Genomic DNA, 20794 nt, shown 5'->3' with positions numbered 1-20794 from the left:
AATAAGGAAAGTATGTTGTAGAAACCTTGGTTAAAAAGCTAATGCAGGGCCTCCCTGGTGGCGCAGTGGTTGAGAGTCCGCCTGCCGATGCAGGGGATACGGGTTCGTGCCCCGGTCTGGGAGGATCCCATATGCCGCGGAGCGGCTGGGCCCGTGAGCCATGGCCGCTGGGCCTGTGCGTCCGGAGCCTGTGCTCCGCAACGGGAGAGGCCACGACAGTGAGAGGCCCGCATACCGCAAAAAGAAAAAAAAAAAAAAAAAAAAAAAGCTAATGCAGAGAGGACCTGCAAGATGGTGGAGGAGTAAGAGATGGAGATCACCTTCCTCCCAACAATTACATCAAAAATACATCTACGTGTGGAACAACTCCTACAGAACACCTACTGAATGCTGGCAGAAGACCTCAGACTTCCCAAAGGGCAAGAAACTCCCCACGTACCTGGGTAGGGTAAAAGCAAAAGAAAAAACAGAAACAAAAGAATAGGGACAGGACCTGCACCTCTGGGACAGAGCTGTGAAAGAGGAAAAATTTGCACACACTAGGGAGACCCTTCACTGGTGGAGACAGGGGGTGGGTGGGGAAGGAAGCTTCAGAGCCATGGAGGAGAGGACAGCAGCAGGGGTGCAGAGGGCAAAGTGGAAAGATTCTCACACAGAGGATCAGTGCCGACCAGCACTCACCAGCCTGAGAGGCTTGTCTGCTCACCCGCTGGGGCGAGTGGGGGCTGGGAGCTGAGGCTCAAGCTTTAGAGGTCAGATCCCAGGGAGAGGACTGAAGTTGACTGTGTGAACAGAGCCTGAGGGGAGCTAGTGCACAACAGTTAACCAAGAGGGAATCCGGGAAAAACTCTGGAACTGCCTAAGAGTCAAGAGACCATTGGTTTGGGGTGCGGGAGGAGAGGAGATTCAGAGTACCACCTAAACTAGCTCCAGAGACAGGTACAAGCTGCGGCTGTCAGCACGGACACCAGAGGCAGTCATGAAATGCTAACACTGTTGCTGCAGCCACCAAGAATCCTGTGTGCAAGCACAGGTCACTTATCCACACCTCCCTTCCCAGGAGCCTGTGCAGCCCGCCACTGCCAGGTTCCCGTGATCCAGGGACAACTTCCCTGGGAGAACACATGGCATGCCTCAGGCTGTTGCAATGTCATGCTGGCCTCTGTGGCCACAGGCTTGCCCTGCATTACGTACACCTCGTTCCCCCCAGACTGAGTGAACCAGAGCCCACTAATCAGCCACTCCTTTAACTCTCTCCTTTCAGGGTGAAGAACAGATGCCAGAGGGTGGCCTACACACAGAGGCTGGGACAAATCCTAAGTTGAACCCCAGAAGCTGTGTGAACAAAGAAGAGAAAGGGAAATATTTCCATGCAACCTCAGGAGCAGTGGATTAAATCTCCACAATCTACTTGATGTACCCTGTATCTGTGGAATACCTAAACACTCAATGAATCATCCCAAAACTAAGGCAGTGGACTTTGGGAGCAACAGTAGGCTTGGAGTATGCTGTATGCGACTGACCAGTTTCTGATTTTTATATTTATCTTAGTTTAGGTTTTAGTGCTTCTTATCATTGTTGGATTTGTGTATTGGTTTAGTTGTGATCTTTTTAAAAAATTACTTTAATTTTTTTAATTTTAAAAATATATTTTTAATTTTAATAACTTTATTTTATTTGATTTTATTTTATTTATTTCTTATTTTTTTTCCTCCCTCCTCTTCTGAGCCATGTGGCTGACAGGGTCTTGGTGCTCCAACTGGGTGTCAGGCCTGAGCCTCTGAGGTGGGAGAGCCAAGTTCAGGATACTGGACCACCAGACACCTTCCAGCCCCATGTAATATCAATTGCTGAGAGCTCTCCCAGAGATCTCCATCTCAACACAAAGAGCCAGCTCCACTCAAAGACCAGAAAGCTACAGTGTTGGACACCCCATGCCAAACAACTAGCAAGACAGGAACACAACCCCACCCATTAGCAGAGAGGCAGCCTAAAATCATAGTAAGTTCACAGACACCCCAAAACACACCACCAGACATGGTCCTGCCCACCAGAAAGACACGATACAGCCTCATCCAACAGAACACAGGCACCAGTCCCTTCCACCAGGAAGCATACACAACTCTCTGAACCAACCACACCCAATGGGAGCAGACACCAAAAACAATAGGAAGTACGAACTTGCAGCCTACGAAAAGGAGACACCAAACACAGTAAGTTAAACAAAATGAGAAGACAGAGAAATATGCAGCAGATGAAGGAGCAAGGTAAAAACCCACCACACGAAACAAGAGAAAAGGAAATAGGCAGTCTACCTGAAAAAGAATTCAGAGTAATGATAGTAAAGATGATCCATCCATCCATACATATATGTAATTATATTTATATTTTGAAGTAACTTGCTTTTTTTCACTTAACAATTTATAGTGAAGTTTTTCATGGCATTAAATATTCTTCTATATTATTATTTTTAATTGCTGCCTAGTACTATATCATATTAACTTGCCAAAATTTATCATACCAAACTTTTGATTGTTTATAGTTTTCAACACTGTTAATATGATTGCAGTGGTAATCCTTATACCTTGAAGTATGAACTTCTATTTATATAACTGCCTAAAAATTAAATTCCTGGGTTAATAAGAAAAAAAAATGACCCCAAATCTCGGCAATAGAATGGAGAAAATACAAGAAATGTTTAACAGGGACCTAGAAAAACTAAAGACCAAACAAACAATGATGAACAAAAAAATAAATGAAATTAAAAATTCTCTAGAAGGGGGCTTCCCTGGTGGCGCAGTGGTTGAGAGTCCGCCTGCCGATGCAGGGGACACAGGTTCATACCCCGGTCCGGGAAGATCCCACATGCCGTGGAGCAGCTGGGCCTGTGAGCCATGGTCGCTGAGCCTGCGCTCCACAACGGGAGAGGCCACAACAGTGAGAGGCCCACATACCGCAAAAAATAAAAAAAAATAAATATAAAAATTCTCTAGAAGGAATCAATAGCAGAATAACTGAGGCAGAAGAATGGATAAGTGACCTGGAAGATAAAAGAGTGGAAATAACTACCTCAGTTCAGAAGAAAGAAAAAAGAATGAAAAGAATTGAGGACAGTCTCAGAGACTTCTGGGACAACATTAAATGTACCAACATTCAAATTATAGGGGTCCAAGAAGACGAAGAGAAAAAGAAAGAGACTGATAAAAATATTTGAGGAGATTATAGTTGAAAACATCCCTAACATAGAAACGGAAGTAGTCAGTGAAGTCCAGGAACCACAGAGAGTCTCGTATAGGACAAATGCAGGGAGAAAAATGCAAAGACACATTAATCAAACTATCAAAAATTAAACACAAAGAAAAAATATTGAAAGCAGCAAGAGAAAAGCAACAAATAACATAAAAGGGAATCCCCATAATGTGAACAGCTGATTTCTCAGCAGAAACTCTACAAGCCAGAAGGGAGCGGCAGGACATATTTAAAGTGATGAAAGGGAAAAACCTACAACCAGGATTACTCTACCCAGTAAGGGTCTCATTCAGCTTCGATGGAGAAATTAAAAACTTAACAAACAAGCAAAATCTAAGAGAATTCAGCACCATCAAACAACCTCTACAACAAATACTAAAGGAACTTCTCTGGGCAGGAAACACAAGAGAAGGAAAAGACCTACAATAATAAACCCAAAACAGTTAGGAAAATGGTAATAGGAACATACATATCAATAATTACCTTAAATGTAATTGGATCAAATGCTCCAACCAAAAGACATAGATTGGCTGAATGGATACAAAAAGAAGACCCGTATACATGCTGTCTACAAGAGACCCACTTCAAACCTAGGGACACCTACAGACTGAAGGTGAGGGGATGGAAAAAGCTATTCCATGCAAATGGAAATCAAAAGAAAGCTGGAGTAACAATTCTCATATCAGACAAAATAGACTTTAAAACAAAGACTATTACAAGAGACAAAGAAGGACACTATATAATGATCAAGGGATCAATCCAAGAAGAAGATATAACGATGGTAAATATTTATGCACCCAACATAGGAGCACCTCAATACATAAGGCAAATACTAACAGCCTTAAAAGGGGAAAAATCAACAGTAACACAAACATACTAGGGGACTTTAACACCCCACTTTCACCAAAGGACAGATCCTCCAAAATGAAAATAAATAAGGAAACACAAGCTTTAAATGATACATTAAACAAGATGGACTTAATTAATATTTATAGGACATTCCATCCTAAAACAACAGAATACACATTCTTCTCAAGTGCTCATGGAACATTCTCCAGGATAGATCATATCTTGGGTCACAAATCAAGCCTTAGTAAATTTAAGACAATTGAAATCATTTCAAGTATCTTTTCCGACCACAATGCTATGAGACTAGATATCAATTACAGGAAAAACTATGTAAGAAATACAAACATATGGAAGCTAAACAACACACTACATAATAACCAAGAGATCACTGAAGAAATCAAAGAGGAAACCAAAAAAATACCTAGAAACAAATGACAATGAAAACACGATGACCCAAAACCTATGGGATGCAGCAAAAGCAGTTCTAAGAGGGAAGTTTATAGCAATACAATCCTACCTTAGGAAACAAGAAAGATCTCAAATAAACAACCTAACCTTACACTTAAAGCAATTAGAGAAAAAAGAAGAAGAACAAAAAACCCCCCAAAGTTAGCAGAAGTAAAGAAATCATAAAGATCGGATCAGAAATAAATGAAAAAGAAATAAAAGAAATGATAGCAAAGATCAATAAAACTAATAGCTGGTTCTTTGAGAAGATAAACAAAATTGATAAACCATTAGACAGACTTATCAAGAAAGAAAGGGAGAAGACTCTAATCAATAGAATTAGAAATGAAAAAGGAGAAGTACCAACTGACACTGCAGAAATACAAAACATCATGAGAGATTACTACAAGCAACTCTATGCCAATAAAATGGACAACCTGGAAGAAATGGACAAGTTCTTAGAAATGCACAACCTTCCAATACTGAACCAGGAAGAAATAGAAAATATGAGGAGACCAATCACAGGCACTGAAATTGACTTTGAGATTAAAAATCCTCCAACAAACAAAAGCCCAGGACCCGGGGGCTTCACAGGAAAATTCTATCAAACATTTAGAGAAGAGCTAACACCTATCCTTCTCAAAGTCTTCCAAAATATAGCAGAGGGAGGAACACTCCCAAACTCATTCTACGAGGCCACCATCACTCTGATACCAAAACCAGACAAGGATGTCACAAGGAAAGAAAACTACAGGCCAATATCACTGATCAACATAGATGCAGAAATCCCCAACAAAATACTAACAAACAGAATCCAACAGCACATTAAAAGGATCATACACTGTGATCAAGTTAGGTTTATCCAAGGAATTAAAGGATTCTTCAATATATGCAAATCAATCAATGTGACACTCCATATTAATAAATTAAAGGAGAAAAACCATATGATCATCTCAATAGATGCACAGAAAGCTTTCAACAGAATTCAATACACATTTATGATAAAAACCCTCCAGATAGTAGGCATAGAGGGAACTTTCCTCAACATAATAAGGACCATATAGGAAAAACCCACAGCCAGCATCGTCCTCAATGGTGAAAAACTGAAACCATTTCCACTAAGATCAGGAACAAGACAAGGTTGCCGATTCTCACCACTATTATTCAACATAGATTAGGATGTCTTAGCCACAGCAATCAGAAGAAAAAGAAATTAAAGGAATCCAAATCGGAAAAGAAGAAGTCAAACTGTCACTTTTTGCAGATGGCATGATACTATACATAGAGAATCCTAAAAGGCTACCAGAAAACTACTAGAGCTAATCAATGAATTTGGTAAAGTAGCAGGATACAAAATTAATGCACAGAAATCTCTGGCATTCCTGTACACTAATGATGAAAAATCTGAAAGAGGCATTAAGGAAAAACTCCCATTTTCCACTGCAATAAAAAGAATAAAATACCTAGGAAAAAACCTACCTAAGGAGACAAAAGACCCTCATGCAGAAAAATATAAGACACTATTGTAATAAATTAAAGACGATACAAACAGCTGGTGAGATATACCATATTCTTGGATTGGAAGAATCAATATTGTGAAAATGACTATAGTACCCAAAGAAATCTACAGATTCAGTGCAATCCCTATCAAACTACCTATGGCAATTTTCACAGAACTAGAACAAAAAATTTCACAATTTGTATGGAAACACAAAACACCTTGAATAGCCAAAGCAATCTTAAGAAAGAAAAATGAAGCTGGAGGAATCAGGCTCCTGGTCTTCAGACTATACTACAAAGCTACAGTGATCAAGACAGTATGGTACTGTCACAAAAAATAAACAGATCAGTGGAACAGGATAGAAAGCCCTGATAAACCCACACACATATGGTCACCTTATCTTTGATAAAGGAGGCAAGAATATACAATGGAGAAAGGACAGCCCCTTCAAAAAGTGGTGCTGGGAAAACTGGACAGCTACATGTAAAAGAATGAAATTAGGACACTCCCTAATACTGTATACAAAAATAAACTCAAAATACATTAAAGACCTAAATGTAAGACCAGACACTATAAAACTTTTAGAGAAAAACTTAGGCAGAACACTCTATGACATAAATCACAGCAAGATCCTTTTTGACCCACCTCCTAGAGAATTGGAAATAAAAACAAAAATAACAAATGGGACCTATTGAAACTTAAAAGATTTTGCACAGCAAAGGAAACCATGAACAAGATGAAAAGAAAATCCTCAAAATGGAAGAAAATATTTGCAAATGAAGCAACTGACAAAGAATTAATCTCCAAAATATAGAAGCAGCTCATGCAGCTCAATATCAAAATAACAAACAACCTAATCCTGAAATGGGCAGAAGTCCTCAACAGACATTTCTGTACAGAAGATATACAGATTGCCAACAAACACATGAAAGAATGCTCAGCATCACTAATCATTAAAGAAATGTATTAAAACTACAATGAGGTATCACCTCACACCAGTCAGAATGGCCATCATCAAAAAATCTAGAAACAATAAATGCTGGAGAGGGTGTGTAGAAAATGGACCCCTCCTACACTGTTGGTGGGAATGTAAATTGTTACAGCCACTATGGAGAACAGTATGGTCTAAAAATAGTACTACCATATGACTCAGTAATACATTACTGGGCATATACCCTAAGAAAACCATAATTCATAAAGAGTCATGTACCACAATGTTCATTTCAGCACTATTTACAATAGCCAGGACATGGACGCAACCTAAGTGTCCATCAACAGATGAATGGATAAAGAAGATATGGCACATATATACAATGGAATATTACTCAGCCATACAAAGAAATGAAATTCAGTTATTTGTAGTGAGGTGGACCTAGAATCTGTCATACAGAGTGAAGTAAGTCAGAAAGAGAAAAACAAATACCATATGCTAACACATATATATGGAATTTAAAAGGAAAATTGTTCTGAAGAACCTATGGGCAGGACACGAAAAAAGATGCAGGCATACAGAACAGACTAAGGACATGGGGAGGGGGAAGGGTAAACTGGGACGAAATGAGAGAGTGGCATTGACATATATTCACTACCAAATGTAAAACAGATAGCTAGTGAGAAGCAGCTGCATAGCACAGGGAGATCAGCTTGGTACTTTGTGACCACCTAGAGGGTGGGATACGGAGGGTGGGAGGGAGATGCAAGAGGGAGGGTATATGGGGATATAAGTATACATATAGGTGATTCACTTTGTTATACAGCAGAAACTAACACAGCAATTATACTGCAATAAAGTTGTTTAAAAAATGCTAATGCAGAGCTTTCAGAGAAATTCATATCATTAAAATTAAATATTAGAAAGGAAGAAAGCCTGAAATCAATTTTCTAAGTGTCCATCTCAAGAGTTAAAAACCAACAGAAAAGCAATAAATAAATAAAGTCAGATAAATAAAATATTGAATAAAAGGTCATAAAGCAAAGTTATAATAAAAAATCAGCAACTAGTTGGTTCTTTGAGAGTATTAATTATATTGATAAACATTAGTAACTGTTTGATTCTGTCCTTTGGAACTCAGGGATGGTCTAGGATGCTGAAACCTTTTTCCTAAAAACAGAAAATGGTGGACATGAAAAGGCTTTTTTACTTGGGAATGCCCCACAGGGTCCTGCTTGGTTTGGTCAACACACACACACACAAATTATAAGTATTTAGGTAATGTTATGTGTTTGCTAATCTTATTGTGGTCACCATTTCACAATATATACATATACCAAATCATCACATTGTATACCTTAAACTTGCACAACGTTGTGTTAATTATGTTACAGTAAAGCTGGAAAAAATCCCCACTGTATTACAATTCACCCTTTGATATCTTTTTGATTTAATTGAGGTATATATTGGAAGCTTTGATATCTTGACATCAATTTTGAACTAAATTATTTGGAATATTTGAGTGGCCTGAATAATAGTGCTACTTTTATACAGTATAGGTTGCCCCAAAACTGTAGAAACATTTTATCATAAGAATAAAAAAGAAGAAAACAAGCGAAACAATAAGGAGTTCTTGTAGACTGGCCCATAACCAAGTTCTTTATTTATATGCCATTAACCAAGAAAAGATCTGAAATTTCTGGAGTCTCCAACAATATCTCAGTGTAGTTGTAAAAATGTGTTAAATTTATAAATTATATTTTTATGACAATTATATCTGGTATTTCTTGATTCTTTCAATACTTAACAATAGGTTAACTTTGGCAAACATCATGATTGAGCGGTGCAGGGGTGAGGTATTTCTTTCCTTGTCCCTCTGAATTAACACTGGGCTATTGGTCTCCACGGTGTGGACCACAATATCTCTCAGATTCTAGGAGCATGAAGATGACTGCCAGAATGAGAGCAAGGTATGCAGTAGGCAAGAGGACTATGGCTTGCTACCCCTGGAGACAGGCTGGGACCTGGCACCTTTTGCTGCAATGCCATAACAGGGAAGAGCTAAATCAGACTCCACGTTGGATCTGTTTCTTTAACTTTAACCTTTAATTTTCATTGCTTTTTAAATTATAATCATACATAATGGCCTGAATCAAGGAACCCAGGCCCTCTGCTTGAACGTTAAACTAAAGTGCTTCTGTTCAGCTCCCAGGGAGACAATCTGACCCTGCCCACCTATAAATGGCTGAAATTAACACATCCCCTCACCAAGGCTGGCCATTCCAAGGAGATGTCTCACAAGATTGATGGCCATTTTTACTCTATTTCCTCACTGCCTCTCCCTATTTTGCCTTTTTACTTTACTTCCCTCTCTGATTCTATAAAAGAAATTGTCACCCAAACCCCAATAAGATGGTTATTTTGAGACATTAGTCCGCCATCTTCTCGGTCTGCTGGTTTTCCGAATACAGTCATATTCCTTGCCTCAACACCTCATCTCTGATTTATTGGCCTGTCATGAGGCGAGCAGAGCAAGCTTGGACTCAGTAAAAAATATGGCTTAGCCAGCCAGGAGCCTTGTTGCTCATGGCTAGCTGGCCCCGGTCTGGGAATATTGGGGCAAGACCCTAGCAGCTGCCAGGACAATTTGTCCTGAGGATCTTCCCTTCAAAATTCCCTGAAGTGGCACCAGCTACCCCAGCACTTGGCAGTTGAAGGAAGGAATCAACAAACTTCTACGAGTCAGACTCAATTTGATTTTGGAGGGCAAGTCACTCTGGCATGCACACTGGGAACATATCCCCCCTCAATTTGGGCTTTTCCTTTATGGAACAAGCCAATTTGGTTGGGGTGCTCTGTTGGAGAAGGGAATTGTTGTTGGACTATAACTGATTTTGGGAACCAGTTCATTGGGAGCTAGTTCGCTTGTTTTGTAGGGTAAGTCACCTGATTTGGGAACTAGTTCATTGGTTTTGGTCTTGGTTTTGTGTGCATCGGTGCTAGAATTTGTGCCTTTTGTGTTGGAATTTTTTGCATTTTCTTTGTTTTGGTGTTATCAAACTTGTAAAAATGGGAAATACTACATCTATCCCGAAGGAGAGCTCTTTGGGCATATATTAGATAAATGGGCAAAACACAGCCATGAGCCTATGACTAAGAAAGACATGATATACTATTTTAATAGGGTGTGGAACCAATATGTGTTAGGATCAGAAGAGCAATGGCCCCTGAATGGCTCCCTCAGTTATTATATGATCTCACAGTTAGAAGTGTACTGCAAAAGAGAAGGGAAAAGAGATGAGATTCCATATGTAGAAGCATATATGCTATCTCATCAGGAGAAAAATGAGTCAGAGGACTGACACCTTATGGTGCAATGGTCTGAAAGGAAACCCAAGGGGAAACCCATTCTACAAGTGAAAGAGGGAGAAATGAGAGTGGGGACATGTTATTTCAAAACTTAAAACCCACCTCCCCAACCTATCCAGCTCCCCAGTGGCTGAGCAGGCTGCACTGGCAGTTGTTGTAACTGCCCCACCCCCCATGCCACCAACATATTCACTGCCTCCTGTTTCCCCTACCCAGGGGGATCAAATAGAAGTTTCTATGGTAAACTCGGGGCACAGGGATCTAGTTTAGCATCACCATCTAAGACCTAACAGGGCACCCAATTGGGACCAGGAGCCATTTCCACAGCAGGGCAATTTCCCTTGGGCTGATATCCTATAAGAGGCCAGGGGACTCCCTAGGACTTGAGGTGTCCAATTCTGATTTTGCCTCAGGAGCCCCCGATAACTTCGACAGTGGGGAACAAGTTGATGGACTTTCTAATAGATATGGGTGCCACATATTCTGTGGTAAACACCAAGGTGACAAAGAAAACATCTCAGTCTATCTTGGTCACGGGAGTCTGTGGAGACACACAAAACCGTTCATTCTTACAACCTCTAGAATGCCAACAAGGGGACCTCACTCTGAAACAGCTTTTTATATATGCCATAGTGTCCAATCCCCCTTTGGGGGACAAGATCTTCTTTGTAATTAAATGCTCAAGTAATTTTTTGCCAGAAGAGCTTGACATCAGGGCCCCACAGGTACCTTTTTGATCTTGTCCATTTGGGGAACTTCAATTCCATTTTCAAGGCAACACTTTGGACAAAGGTCACAGTTCTAGTGGGACTGGGAGGTCACTTTTGGGGCATTTTTGCCATTTGGCTTTTGATTTCTGGGCATCTCTTTGCCATATGTTTTACTTTGAGTGTGACTTCTGGCTGGTGAGGTTTAGGTTTGGTTACTTTGGTTTGAGTGCGCAGATATCTGGTACTAACTGCTTGAACTAAAATGGGAAGCACTTCCTCTAAAGTTCCACCACCGAGAGCCCCTTTGGAAATTTTAAATGACTGGCCGACCTACAGATGTGATCCAATGCCAAAGAAACCTGGCCTAAAAATTGGTCTCTTACAATGAGACCTTTATTGCCACAAATTGGGAAAATGGACTGAGGTTCACTTATGTCCAGGACTTTCTCCTATAATCAAAAGCCTGGGGAATCAGAAAAACAAAACTGTCACTTGTTTTACAAATATATCTTTACAGGACCAGAAGTGTGGCTCCAAAAATAATCTAAAGCCCACATATCCTTTTACCACTCCCAAATCCTTCCCTATTTATCTTAAGAGGCTTCTAAATATTAAACAAAGGGGAAATAAAGTCATCCTAGGAGAAACTTACCTGTATCTTTGAGATGCAAATGTCCTATCTGGTCTTCTCAGGAACGTTTTCTCTACCTTCTTTTTAAAATGCAAATTTTGAAAAAGAGGGTACAGTATTTTAGAACTTGACTTGCTTTCCATAAATATTAGTAAAAAGGGTTTAGCCCTCTAGACAAGTGAGCTTGATTTTTTCCATCTGCCAGAAACCCAACTTTAATCCAACCTCTTTTGTAAACTGATGGGTTTTATATTGCTGTACCTGACTCAGGGCTGAAATCTTGAAATGAGAACTATGATGTCTCTCTGTTAGTGTGTTTGTATGTGTCTTTGTCTTTGGATAACATTGCTGAGGTTAATCTCTAAATGAGCTCTATTTAATTGGCTTAAAGGAAAGTAAGTGTTCTAATTTCATACTTTTACATGTACCTGTCCAGCTTTCCCAGCACCACTTTTTGAAGAGGCTGTCTTTTCTCCACTGTATATTCTTGCCTCGTTTATCAAAGATAAGGTGACCATATGTGTGTGGGTTTATCTCTGGGCTTTTTATCCTGTTCCATTAATCTATATTTCTGTTTTTGTGTCAGTACCATACTGTCTTGATTACTGTAGCTTTGTAGTATAGTCTGAAGTCAGGGAGCCTGATTCCTCCAGCTCCATTTTTCGTTCTCAAGATTGCTTTGGCTATTCGGGGTCTTTTGTGTTTCCATACAAATTGTGAAATGTTTTGTTCTAGTTCTGTGAAAAATGCCAGTGGTAGTTTGATAGGGATTGCATTAAATCTGTAGATTGCTATGGGTGGTAGAGTCGTTTTCACAATGCTGATTCTTCCAATCCAAGAACATGGTATATCTCTCCATCTATTTGTATCATCTTTAATTTCTTTCATCAGCGTCTTATAATTTTCTGCATACAGGTCTTTTGTCTCCTTAGGTAGGTTTATTCCTAGATATTTTATTCTTTTTGGTGCAATGGTAGAAATTGAGTTATTTGTAGTGAGGTGGATGGACCTAGAGTCTGTCATACAGAGTGAAGTAAGTCAGAAAGAGAAAAACAAATACCATATGCTAACACATATATATGGAATCTAAGGGGGAAAAAAAGGTCATGAAGAACCTAGGGGCAAGACGGGAATAAAGACACAGACCTACTAGAGAATGGACTTGAGGATATGGGGAGGGGGAAGGGTAAGCTGTGACAAAGTGAGAGAGTGGCATGGACATATATACACTACCAAACATAAAATAGCTAGCTAGTGGGAAGCAGCCGCATAGCACAGGGAGATCAGCTCAGCGCTTTGTGACCACCTAGAGAGGTGGGATAGGGAGGGTGGGAGGGAGGGAGACACAAGAAGGAAGAGATATGGGAGAACATACGTATATGTATAACTGATTCACTTTGTTATAAAGCAGAAATTAACACACCATTGTAAAGCAGCTATACTCCAATAAAGATGTTAAAAAAATCATGCTGAGTAAAGAAAAAAGAAAAGAAAAGAAAAGTAAGTGCTTGCAAACCAAACAATTCTAAATACAAGAGAAATTAAGCTAAATGAGTTTCAGGTTCACGTGAACTGGGACATATTTAGTACTAAATTAATACCTGCATTAATGTTTAAGTTTGTTGATCTAATTAATATAGACATGTCTTTAGAGCCATCAACATTAAGTATAGTACTTTCACTGCACCTAGGTTTAATAGAAGTTAAATTAAATCTTGTTATATCCATTGCAAATTTGTCAGCAAGAAAATAACTTGATCTGATGAAACTTTGAAGTCAATGTAGGGCTCCCCTGGTGGCACAGTGGTTAAGAATCCACCTGCCAATGCAGGGAACACGGGTTCAACCCCTAGTCTGGGAAGATCTCACATGCCGCTGAGTGACTAAGCCTGTGTGCCACAACCACTGAGCCTGCACTCTAGAGCCCATGTGCCACAATTACTGAACCCACGTGCCACAACTATTGAAGTCCAAACACCTAGAGTCCATTCTCCTCAACAAGAGGAGCCACTGCAATGAGAAGCCCGTGCACCACAATGAAGAGTAGCCCCTGCTCACAACTAGAGAAAAGCCCGTGTGCAGCAACGAAGACCCAACACAGCCAAAAACAAATAAAAAAAAAACCTAAAAAAAATAAAGTCAATGTAAACAAGATAATGATGCCAAGCAGGGCCCTGTGGGGCTCCCGGGCAGGGAGGCCTTTTTGTCCCCAGTTTGTTGTAGGTAAGGCTCCAGCCTCCATGACCTTCCCTGAGTTCCAAAGGGCAGATTCAAACAGTTACTAATCAAGGGAGGAGCAGCCATGAAAACACCTGAGGAAAGATTAAAGGGACCAGAGAAGCTCATCAAGATTAGGAGACCCAAGACCACCAGAGACCCTGCACACACCCTAATCTTGTCAGCAACCCCACCCTTTTGAAATTTTGCAGAAGAAGAATGAAAGACTGTTACTGCCTTGACCCTTATCACATACTTCTGAGCACTACCACTGACTATATAACCTATCCCTATTCCCCAGTGAGGGGCTCACAGTTCTTGAGGCGCTAGCCTGCTGTGTTCTCTCTCTGCCTGGCAAAGAAATAAAGCTGCTCTTAATTTCTCCTCCATAATTCTGTCTCTGTATTTCTGTTTGGCATTGGTGCACAGAGAGCCAAGATTTTGGCAACAATAAGAGCTTTTAGGTAAACACTATAAGAATGATTATATTCTAAAAATCATCTAAAATAGTTTCTCCAGATTTTGGTAACTATTACTTGCCTCTTGGTTTTCATTAGAAATTAAGGTTCTTAAGAGTCAGAGATTCTAATTTAAATATGTAATTAAAGTTACTGAAAATAATAAAATATTTCAGTGTGGTAGAATGTGTGTTTTCAGTTAAGAAGGTATAAGGAATGGAATTACAGTTTACTGAGAAAGTTTTGTACATGGTCAGGATTAACTAAATTTAGATTGAATTTAACTGAGTAAATGGATTCTAATACAAGACTAGAATTTGATCTCTCTCTGTTAGAAGTGAAACTGTGCACCTCAGATTGGGACTTGAGCCCATATGCTGGGACACAAACCCAGCCTAAACCCTTACTGGGACTTGAATCCACATGGCTGGGACTCGAACCTGGCCAAAACCCACAGTCTTCCAATTGAGATCACACACCTGATTTCAGGACTTAATGAAGCTCAGGTTCTTGATTGCAGAAGGAATTCAGTGAGAGACAAAGTGATAGGTAAGAAGTGGATTTATGTAGAAAGAAACACACTCCACAGACAGAGTGTGGGCCATCTCAGAAGGTGAGAAATGTACCAGGGTATGGGGTTGTCAGTTTTTATAGGGGTGGGTAATTTCATAGGCTAATGAGCAGGAGGACTATTCCAGCTATTTCAGGAAGGGGCGGGGATTTCCAGGAATTGGGCCACCGCCCACTTTTTGATCCTTTTGGTCAGTGTTGGAACTGTCTTGGGGCCTGTGGTTGTGTCATTTAGCTTGCTGATGTGTTACAGTGAGCGTATACTGAGGCTCAAGGTCTAGTGGAAGTTGACTTGTTTGCCATGTTGGACCCATTTGGTTCTAATCAGTTTATGTCATGTCCTCAGGCTATGTCATTCTTTCAAATGTTGTGCCCTGTCCCCTTCCCTCCTGTTTCATTCCCCTGCTCAGAGATTTTACTCCCATATTCTTATGGGAAGCAGAAGGGTGATGGTCTTCTGTAACTGCTTCAAGACTGAGTAGGGGTGTCAACCCTGCCTGTCAGGGAGTAAAAATCTCTGGGTGCCTGATCTAGGGGTTCCAGGGGTAGGACACCTTGTTTTATATTAGTATGGACTGGAATCCTTGCATAGCCATCATCTTGGTGTGGAACCGTTGTAACTGTTTCCATAGCCTTTCTATGAATGTCCTTGATGAGGAAGCACTTTTTGTAACAGCATCAGAGTACAAAAATATCTATAAATGACAAAAGACTTAAAAGGCATGGTTAAACATTTGATTATAGTGTAATCAATAAAGAAACTTAGTTAAAATAACCAGAATTATGAATGATTACATTTAACTTAACATACCAAGTAATCTTGGTTAAATATTTTTCTTTAAGATACCTCAGGGGACCTCTAAATTATCACAAAGTTAGCTGGAAATCAAAAGAAACTTAATTAAAATTTGATATTTGGGAAGTTTGTCAAAAAGTTTTGAAACAGTTGGTCAAATAAGATCATAGGTGACTGTGAGACAATACTTATTCCTTAACCAAAGTTACAAAAGATCTCAAAAGCAAATACAGATCACTTAAATGCAAAGACACTCACACAGTCTGTTGTCAAAAGCAGCATTTCAAGAATGCTTTGGAGGAAGAAATCAAATCCAGTCTTGTTCTAGCCCATTCCTAATAAAATCCATTTACCCAACTAAATTCAGTCCAATCTTAGAAAATCCTGATCATGTATTATTGTTTTCAGTATTTTTCATTCTCATTCCTCCCACCTTCTTTTACTGAAAACATACATCTTACTTTCCTTAAAAGTTCTTTTTTCACATTGAGTTACTTTTCTTGTTGACAGATTTATAACAGATAGAATAAGGTTTTATTTGACCTCTAGTAAAGCTAGGTACAACAGAAGTATTATACTCAACATTGATGACTCTAAAGACATGTCTATATTAAACCAACAAGTTTAAGCCACCTTCAATACCAGATATCAGTTTAGTACTGAATATTTTCCAGATGACATGAACCTGAAATTCATTCTGGCCAGATTATTTTTTACTTCTGAGTATTTACATAAGTGTTTGATTTTTTAAAGGCCAATTAAGTGGAGCTCTTCTATGAATTAATTTTTGGCAATACCATACACCTACAACACACATATAGATACATATGAATATACAAACACAGAGGTCTCATTGTTCCCATTCCAAAATTTCAGTCCTGAGTCAGGTACAACATAAAATCCATCAGTTACAAGTGGCTGGATTGAAATTGGGTTTCTGGCAGATGGAACAAATCAAGGTCACCAATCTAGATGGTTAAACCCTTTTTACTAGTGCTTATAGAAAAGACATTTAGGATTTCTATTTATCCTTGACAAGTCAAGTTCTAAATTACTTTACGCTCTATTTTTAAATTTGCATTTAAGAAGATGGCAGAGATAAGGGTTTCTTAGAAGACCAGATAGGACATTTGTATCTCAAAGGTACAGGCAAGTTCCTCCTAGGATGACTTTGTTTCCCCTTTGTTTAATACTTACAAGCCTCTTAAGATAAATAGGGAAGGTTTGGGGAACGGTAAAAGGATTGGTGGGCTTTGGATTATTTTTTGGAGCCACAACTCTGGTCCTGTAAAGACTATCTTTGTAAAACAAGGACAGTTTTGTTTTGTTTTTCAAAGAATTGGGTGGTTACCTCAATGATATTGGAGGACTGACATACCCATTCACGTATGTTGGAAAGTTTTACTTTTCCTCATTTAGCTTAGGGGAGAAGGCCTCTTTCAAAATTCCTATCAGGCTCTGAATATCAGCTATGGTCAGTTTAGTCAGACCGGTGGCCTCCTATTTTGGTAATCTACTTACAAACATTTTTGAGGATCTTCCCTAGGTTTAAGAAATTTGTACCTTATATTTAGACACTATATAACACTTTTTACTCAATAATCACCGGCTGGATATCTTTGGCCAAGCCTGGAACTTCAATATTCCACATTCCAGGGTCTACTAAGGCTTCTATTTTAGCTTCAGATTTTATCTGTTCCTTTTTGCTTTTTGTTAGAACCAATTGGTGATGAGGGTGGTTCCCTTGCCCTTCGAGAACCAGAGTGGCCCCTCACTTAGTTAATAAATCTCTTCTTATTAAAGGGATGGGACAGTCAGGCACAAACAGAAAGGAATATAAAAACAGCTGGCCAATGATCTTGCACAAAAGGTGTTCTAGGAAATTGCACCCCTGTCTCTTCCCTAACAACCCCATTACATATTTCTTATGATTGCTAAGGTTTCCAATCCTTTGGGTTAAGACCAAGAAGGTTGCACCAGTGTCTATAAGAAATTCTACCAGTGGCCCACCACATTAATGACCACCCGAGGCTTGACATTAGTTATGTAGATAGTATATCTAGGCAGAGCCACTTTCAGCCTTGGACAACATCATTTTTCTGATTGCAAAACCATCAGTGGCCGAGGGGCTCCCATCACTCTCTGGCATCTGGGGCATTCCCTCTTCCAATGTGATGGCTGTTTGAAAAGGGCACATCGATCACAGTCCTCCCTCCAGTGTCCCTTTTGTCCACACAGGGTACACTGGCCTTGTATGTGTACACGTGGGCCTTGTTGTCAGCCATGGCCAGATTGGCCCAGAAAAGCCAGCTTCCCCTCTGGTAGTCTCTGAGTGGACAAAGTCACTGCAATCATTTGGGCCTTTTGCATATTTCTCTGGGTGCATTCAGCCTTTTTGGCCGTATCCCTATTACCGAAAACCAAAAGAGCCAATTGGAACAAATCATTCATTGGAGTCTGAGGACCAGCAGTTGTTTTCTGAATTTTGCACCTGATTTCTGGAGCAGACTGGGCTATGAAATGCATAGCCAAAAGGGCCTGTACCTCGGGGGAGGAGGGATCCACTTTCATCTAGGATCCATGGCCCTGTAGGGTGGGCCAATTAAAATGTCCTCTGTATCCTTCCTAGAGTTATCCCTCCAAGCTACACACGCCTTAAATTCCTTTTGTGTTCCATTGCCTAGATATAGGGCATGAAAATTTGAACATAGGGTACTTCACTCCATTTTAAATTTCCTAACTCATATTGTGGCCAAACCTGATTACATAACCTACTAAGTTTTTTCCTTTTAATTCCTGTTGTCTAAATCATTCCCAATCCCAGAGTATATGGCCCAGAGGGATATTGGTTGGGATTGATACAGCCTGACCCATTTCAGACAAGCGTGAGGTGACGGAGGTGAAGTCTCTCTAACTCCCAAGCTATCCAAAATTCCATTGTTAAGTCAAAATCCACCGCACAGTTTGGTCAAGATTTGCACTTAACGATTTTAGATAGTATCCCTTCCAAGGTAGTCTCCCAATGAGGTGTTAGTGCCCCAGAAGTTGTCGCAAAGAAACGGCACAGGAGACATCCCCAGTAGAGTTGACAATGAGTGGGAGTTGGTTTAGCTGTAAGTTGGGAATAAAGGGTCAGCATTTGTAAGGGTCAGAGGGAGGAGAGTAAAAGCAATGAAAAGTAAACCTTGGTAGTCACACATGTCTTCTAGGGTTAACAGAAGAAAGAAATAGAGTAGGAATGAACAAGGATGTAAGAATGTAGGAGAAAAACCTCAGAGTCAAGGAGAAGAGTATATAGAGATTAACAGTTCTGTCCTGGAACTGCTGTTGGATGTGCATAAACATATGGGGTCAACCCACTGGTCAAAAATGAGCAGACATCAGCAGAGCGTCCTCCCTAGTTACCTGGCTCGTGGCATCCCATGGGTCTCTTAAGGACCAAGACCTCTCAACATTTTCCTCCTTTACCACCGTAACTTCGTGGTCATCAGCTGAAACCGTGCACCTCAGATTTGGACTTGAATCCATGGTTTGGGACTCGAACTCAACCTAAACCCAGAATGGGACCTAAACCCACATGGCCGGGACTCAAATCCCGCCAAAACCCTGATGGGGACTCGAACCCCCACACGGCTGTTTCAGAAGTGCTCCTTTTTGATAACAGATTGTATGAGTTTCTGTGCCCTTAGGTGATCCATATTTGTTTTCTTTCAATTGTTTTGTGACTTTGGTTAAATGAATAAGTATTGTTTCACAGTGACCTATGTTCCTGTTGTGTTTTAAAACATTTTTGATATTTTTAACAAACTTCCCAAATATCAAAATCTGACTAAAGCTTTTTAGCCTCCCACTGACTCTGGGATACTTCAAAAGAACATCTCTGAGACATCTCAGAGAGGAATGTCAAACTAAGTTTATTTGGTATGTTAAATTATTTCAAAAACATTGTCAGGTGATTGGAGATGAACCTTAGGTTATAGTGTATGGATAAATGTCATTAATATAGATATTCCAAAATTTATATGGAATCACTAACATCCTGATATGTTATCAATCATAATTCTAGTTATTCTAAAATGTTATATGTCACAGAAATATCCAAGTTTCCTGCTAATTGCATTGTACTCAAATCTTTAACCATGCTATTTTAAGTTTTGTCCTGATGCATTTACAAAATGAAGATTTTCAGGAAGACTCATAAAAGGAACTTTTTAACAAATATAAGTTTCTGATAGCCTTTAGATAATGTCACTGGACTAGGTGACAAATGACAAAACTAATGGAAAACCTGATTATTTCATCCAGATCAACAGGAATTAATTACATGGGACTGAAAGAACTGATGAATGTGGTGTATACCTTTACAACTTTGTGAAATATACTAGTTCTAACCTTTGTTTTTGAGAAAAAAAACTTTTCTCTTATGCTATGACCTACAAGAAGTTGATAAAGTATGTCTTTGTGAACAAAGATGAAACATTTGTCTTTTTCTCTCTACCTGATCCTGACAGAATTTGGCGTCTCTAGCTGGCTCTCCTGTGGTTTTGATATTATGCTAATCATTGTTTTAATTTGTTCTTTGTTTCCAAATTGTTTGCGCTTTGTGTCTCACTGCTGCAGTATGTCTTTGTCAATGTTACTAGCTGCATTACTTATATCCCATCTATTTTATAAGGTTGTTGTCTCTTACAGTACCCAGTGTGTAACTAGGCCTCCAACAAAACTTCTATGGCTAAACATCTTAAGGAAATAGATCACATTTATAACATAAAATAATTGTAATAGTGTGATTCTAGGTATGGGAAGAAGCAATAAGGGAAAATGTCTCCTGGATCATAATTAGACAGAGGATCTAAAGAATGTTTAATTATCAGTAGGGTCTGATCCTAAAATTAGAACCTGGAGTGGCATATCAAGAATTTTCACCTGACCTGGTATGAGCATCCCAGCACTGTGGGACAAAATTTGATCATGAAATGTCTCCCAAATATTAGTCAAATTCCTGACCAAGAGGAGAGGATCAGTCACCAGCGATTGCAGCCCTCCAGTGTGAGCCATTGAACCCT

The sequence above is a fragment of the Mesoplodon densirostris genome, chromosome 4, assembly GCF_025265405.1.
Source record: "Mesoplodon densirostris isolate mMesDen1 chromosome 4, mMesDen1 primary haplotype, whole genome shotgun sequence".
NCBI classification, from domain to species: Eukaryota; Metazoa; Chordata; class Mammalia; order Artiodactyla; family Ziphiidae; genus Mesoplodon; species Mesoplodon densirostris.
Note: the sequence above shows the minus strand (reverse complement) of the source record.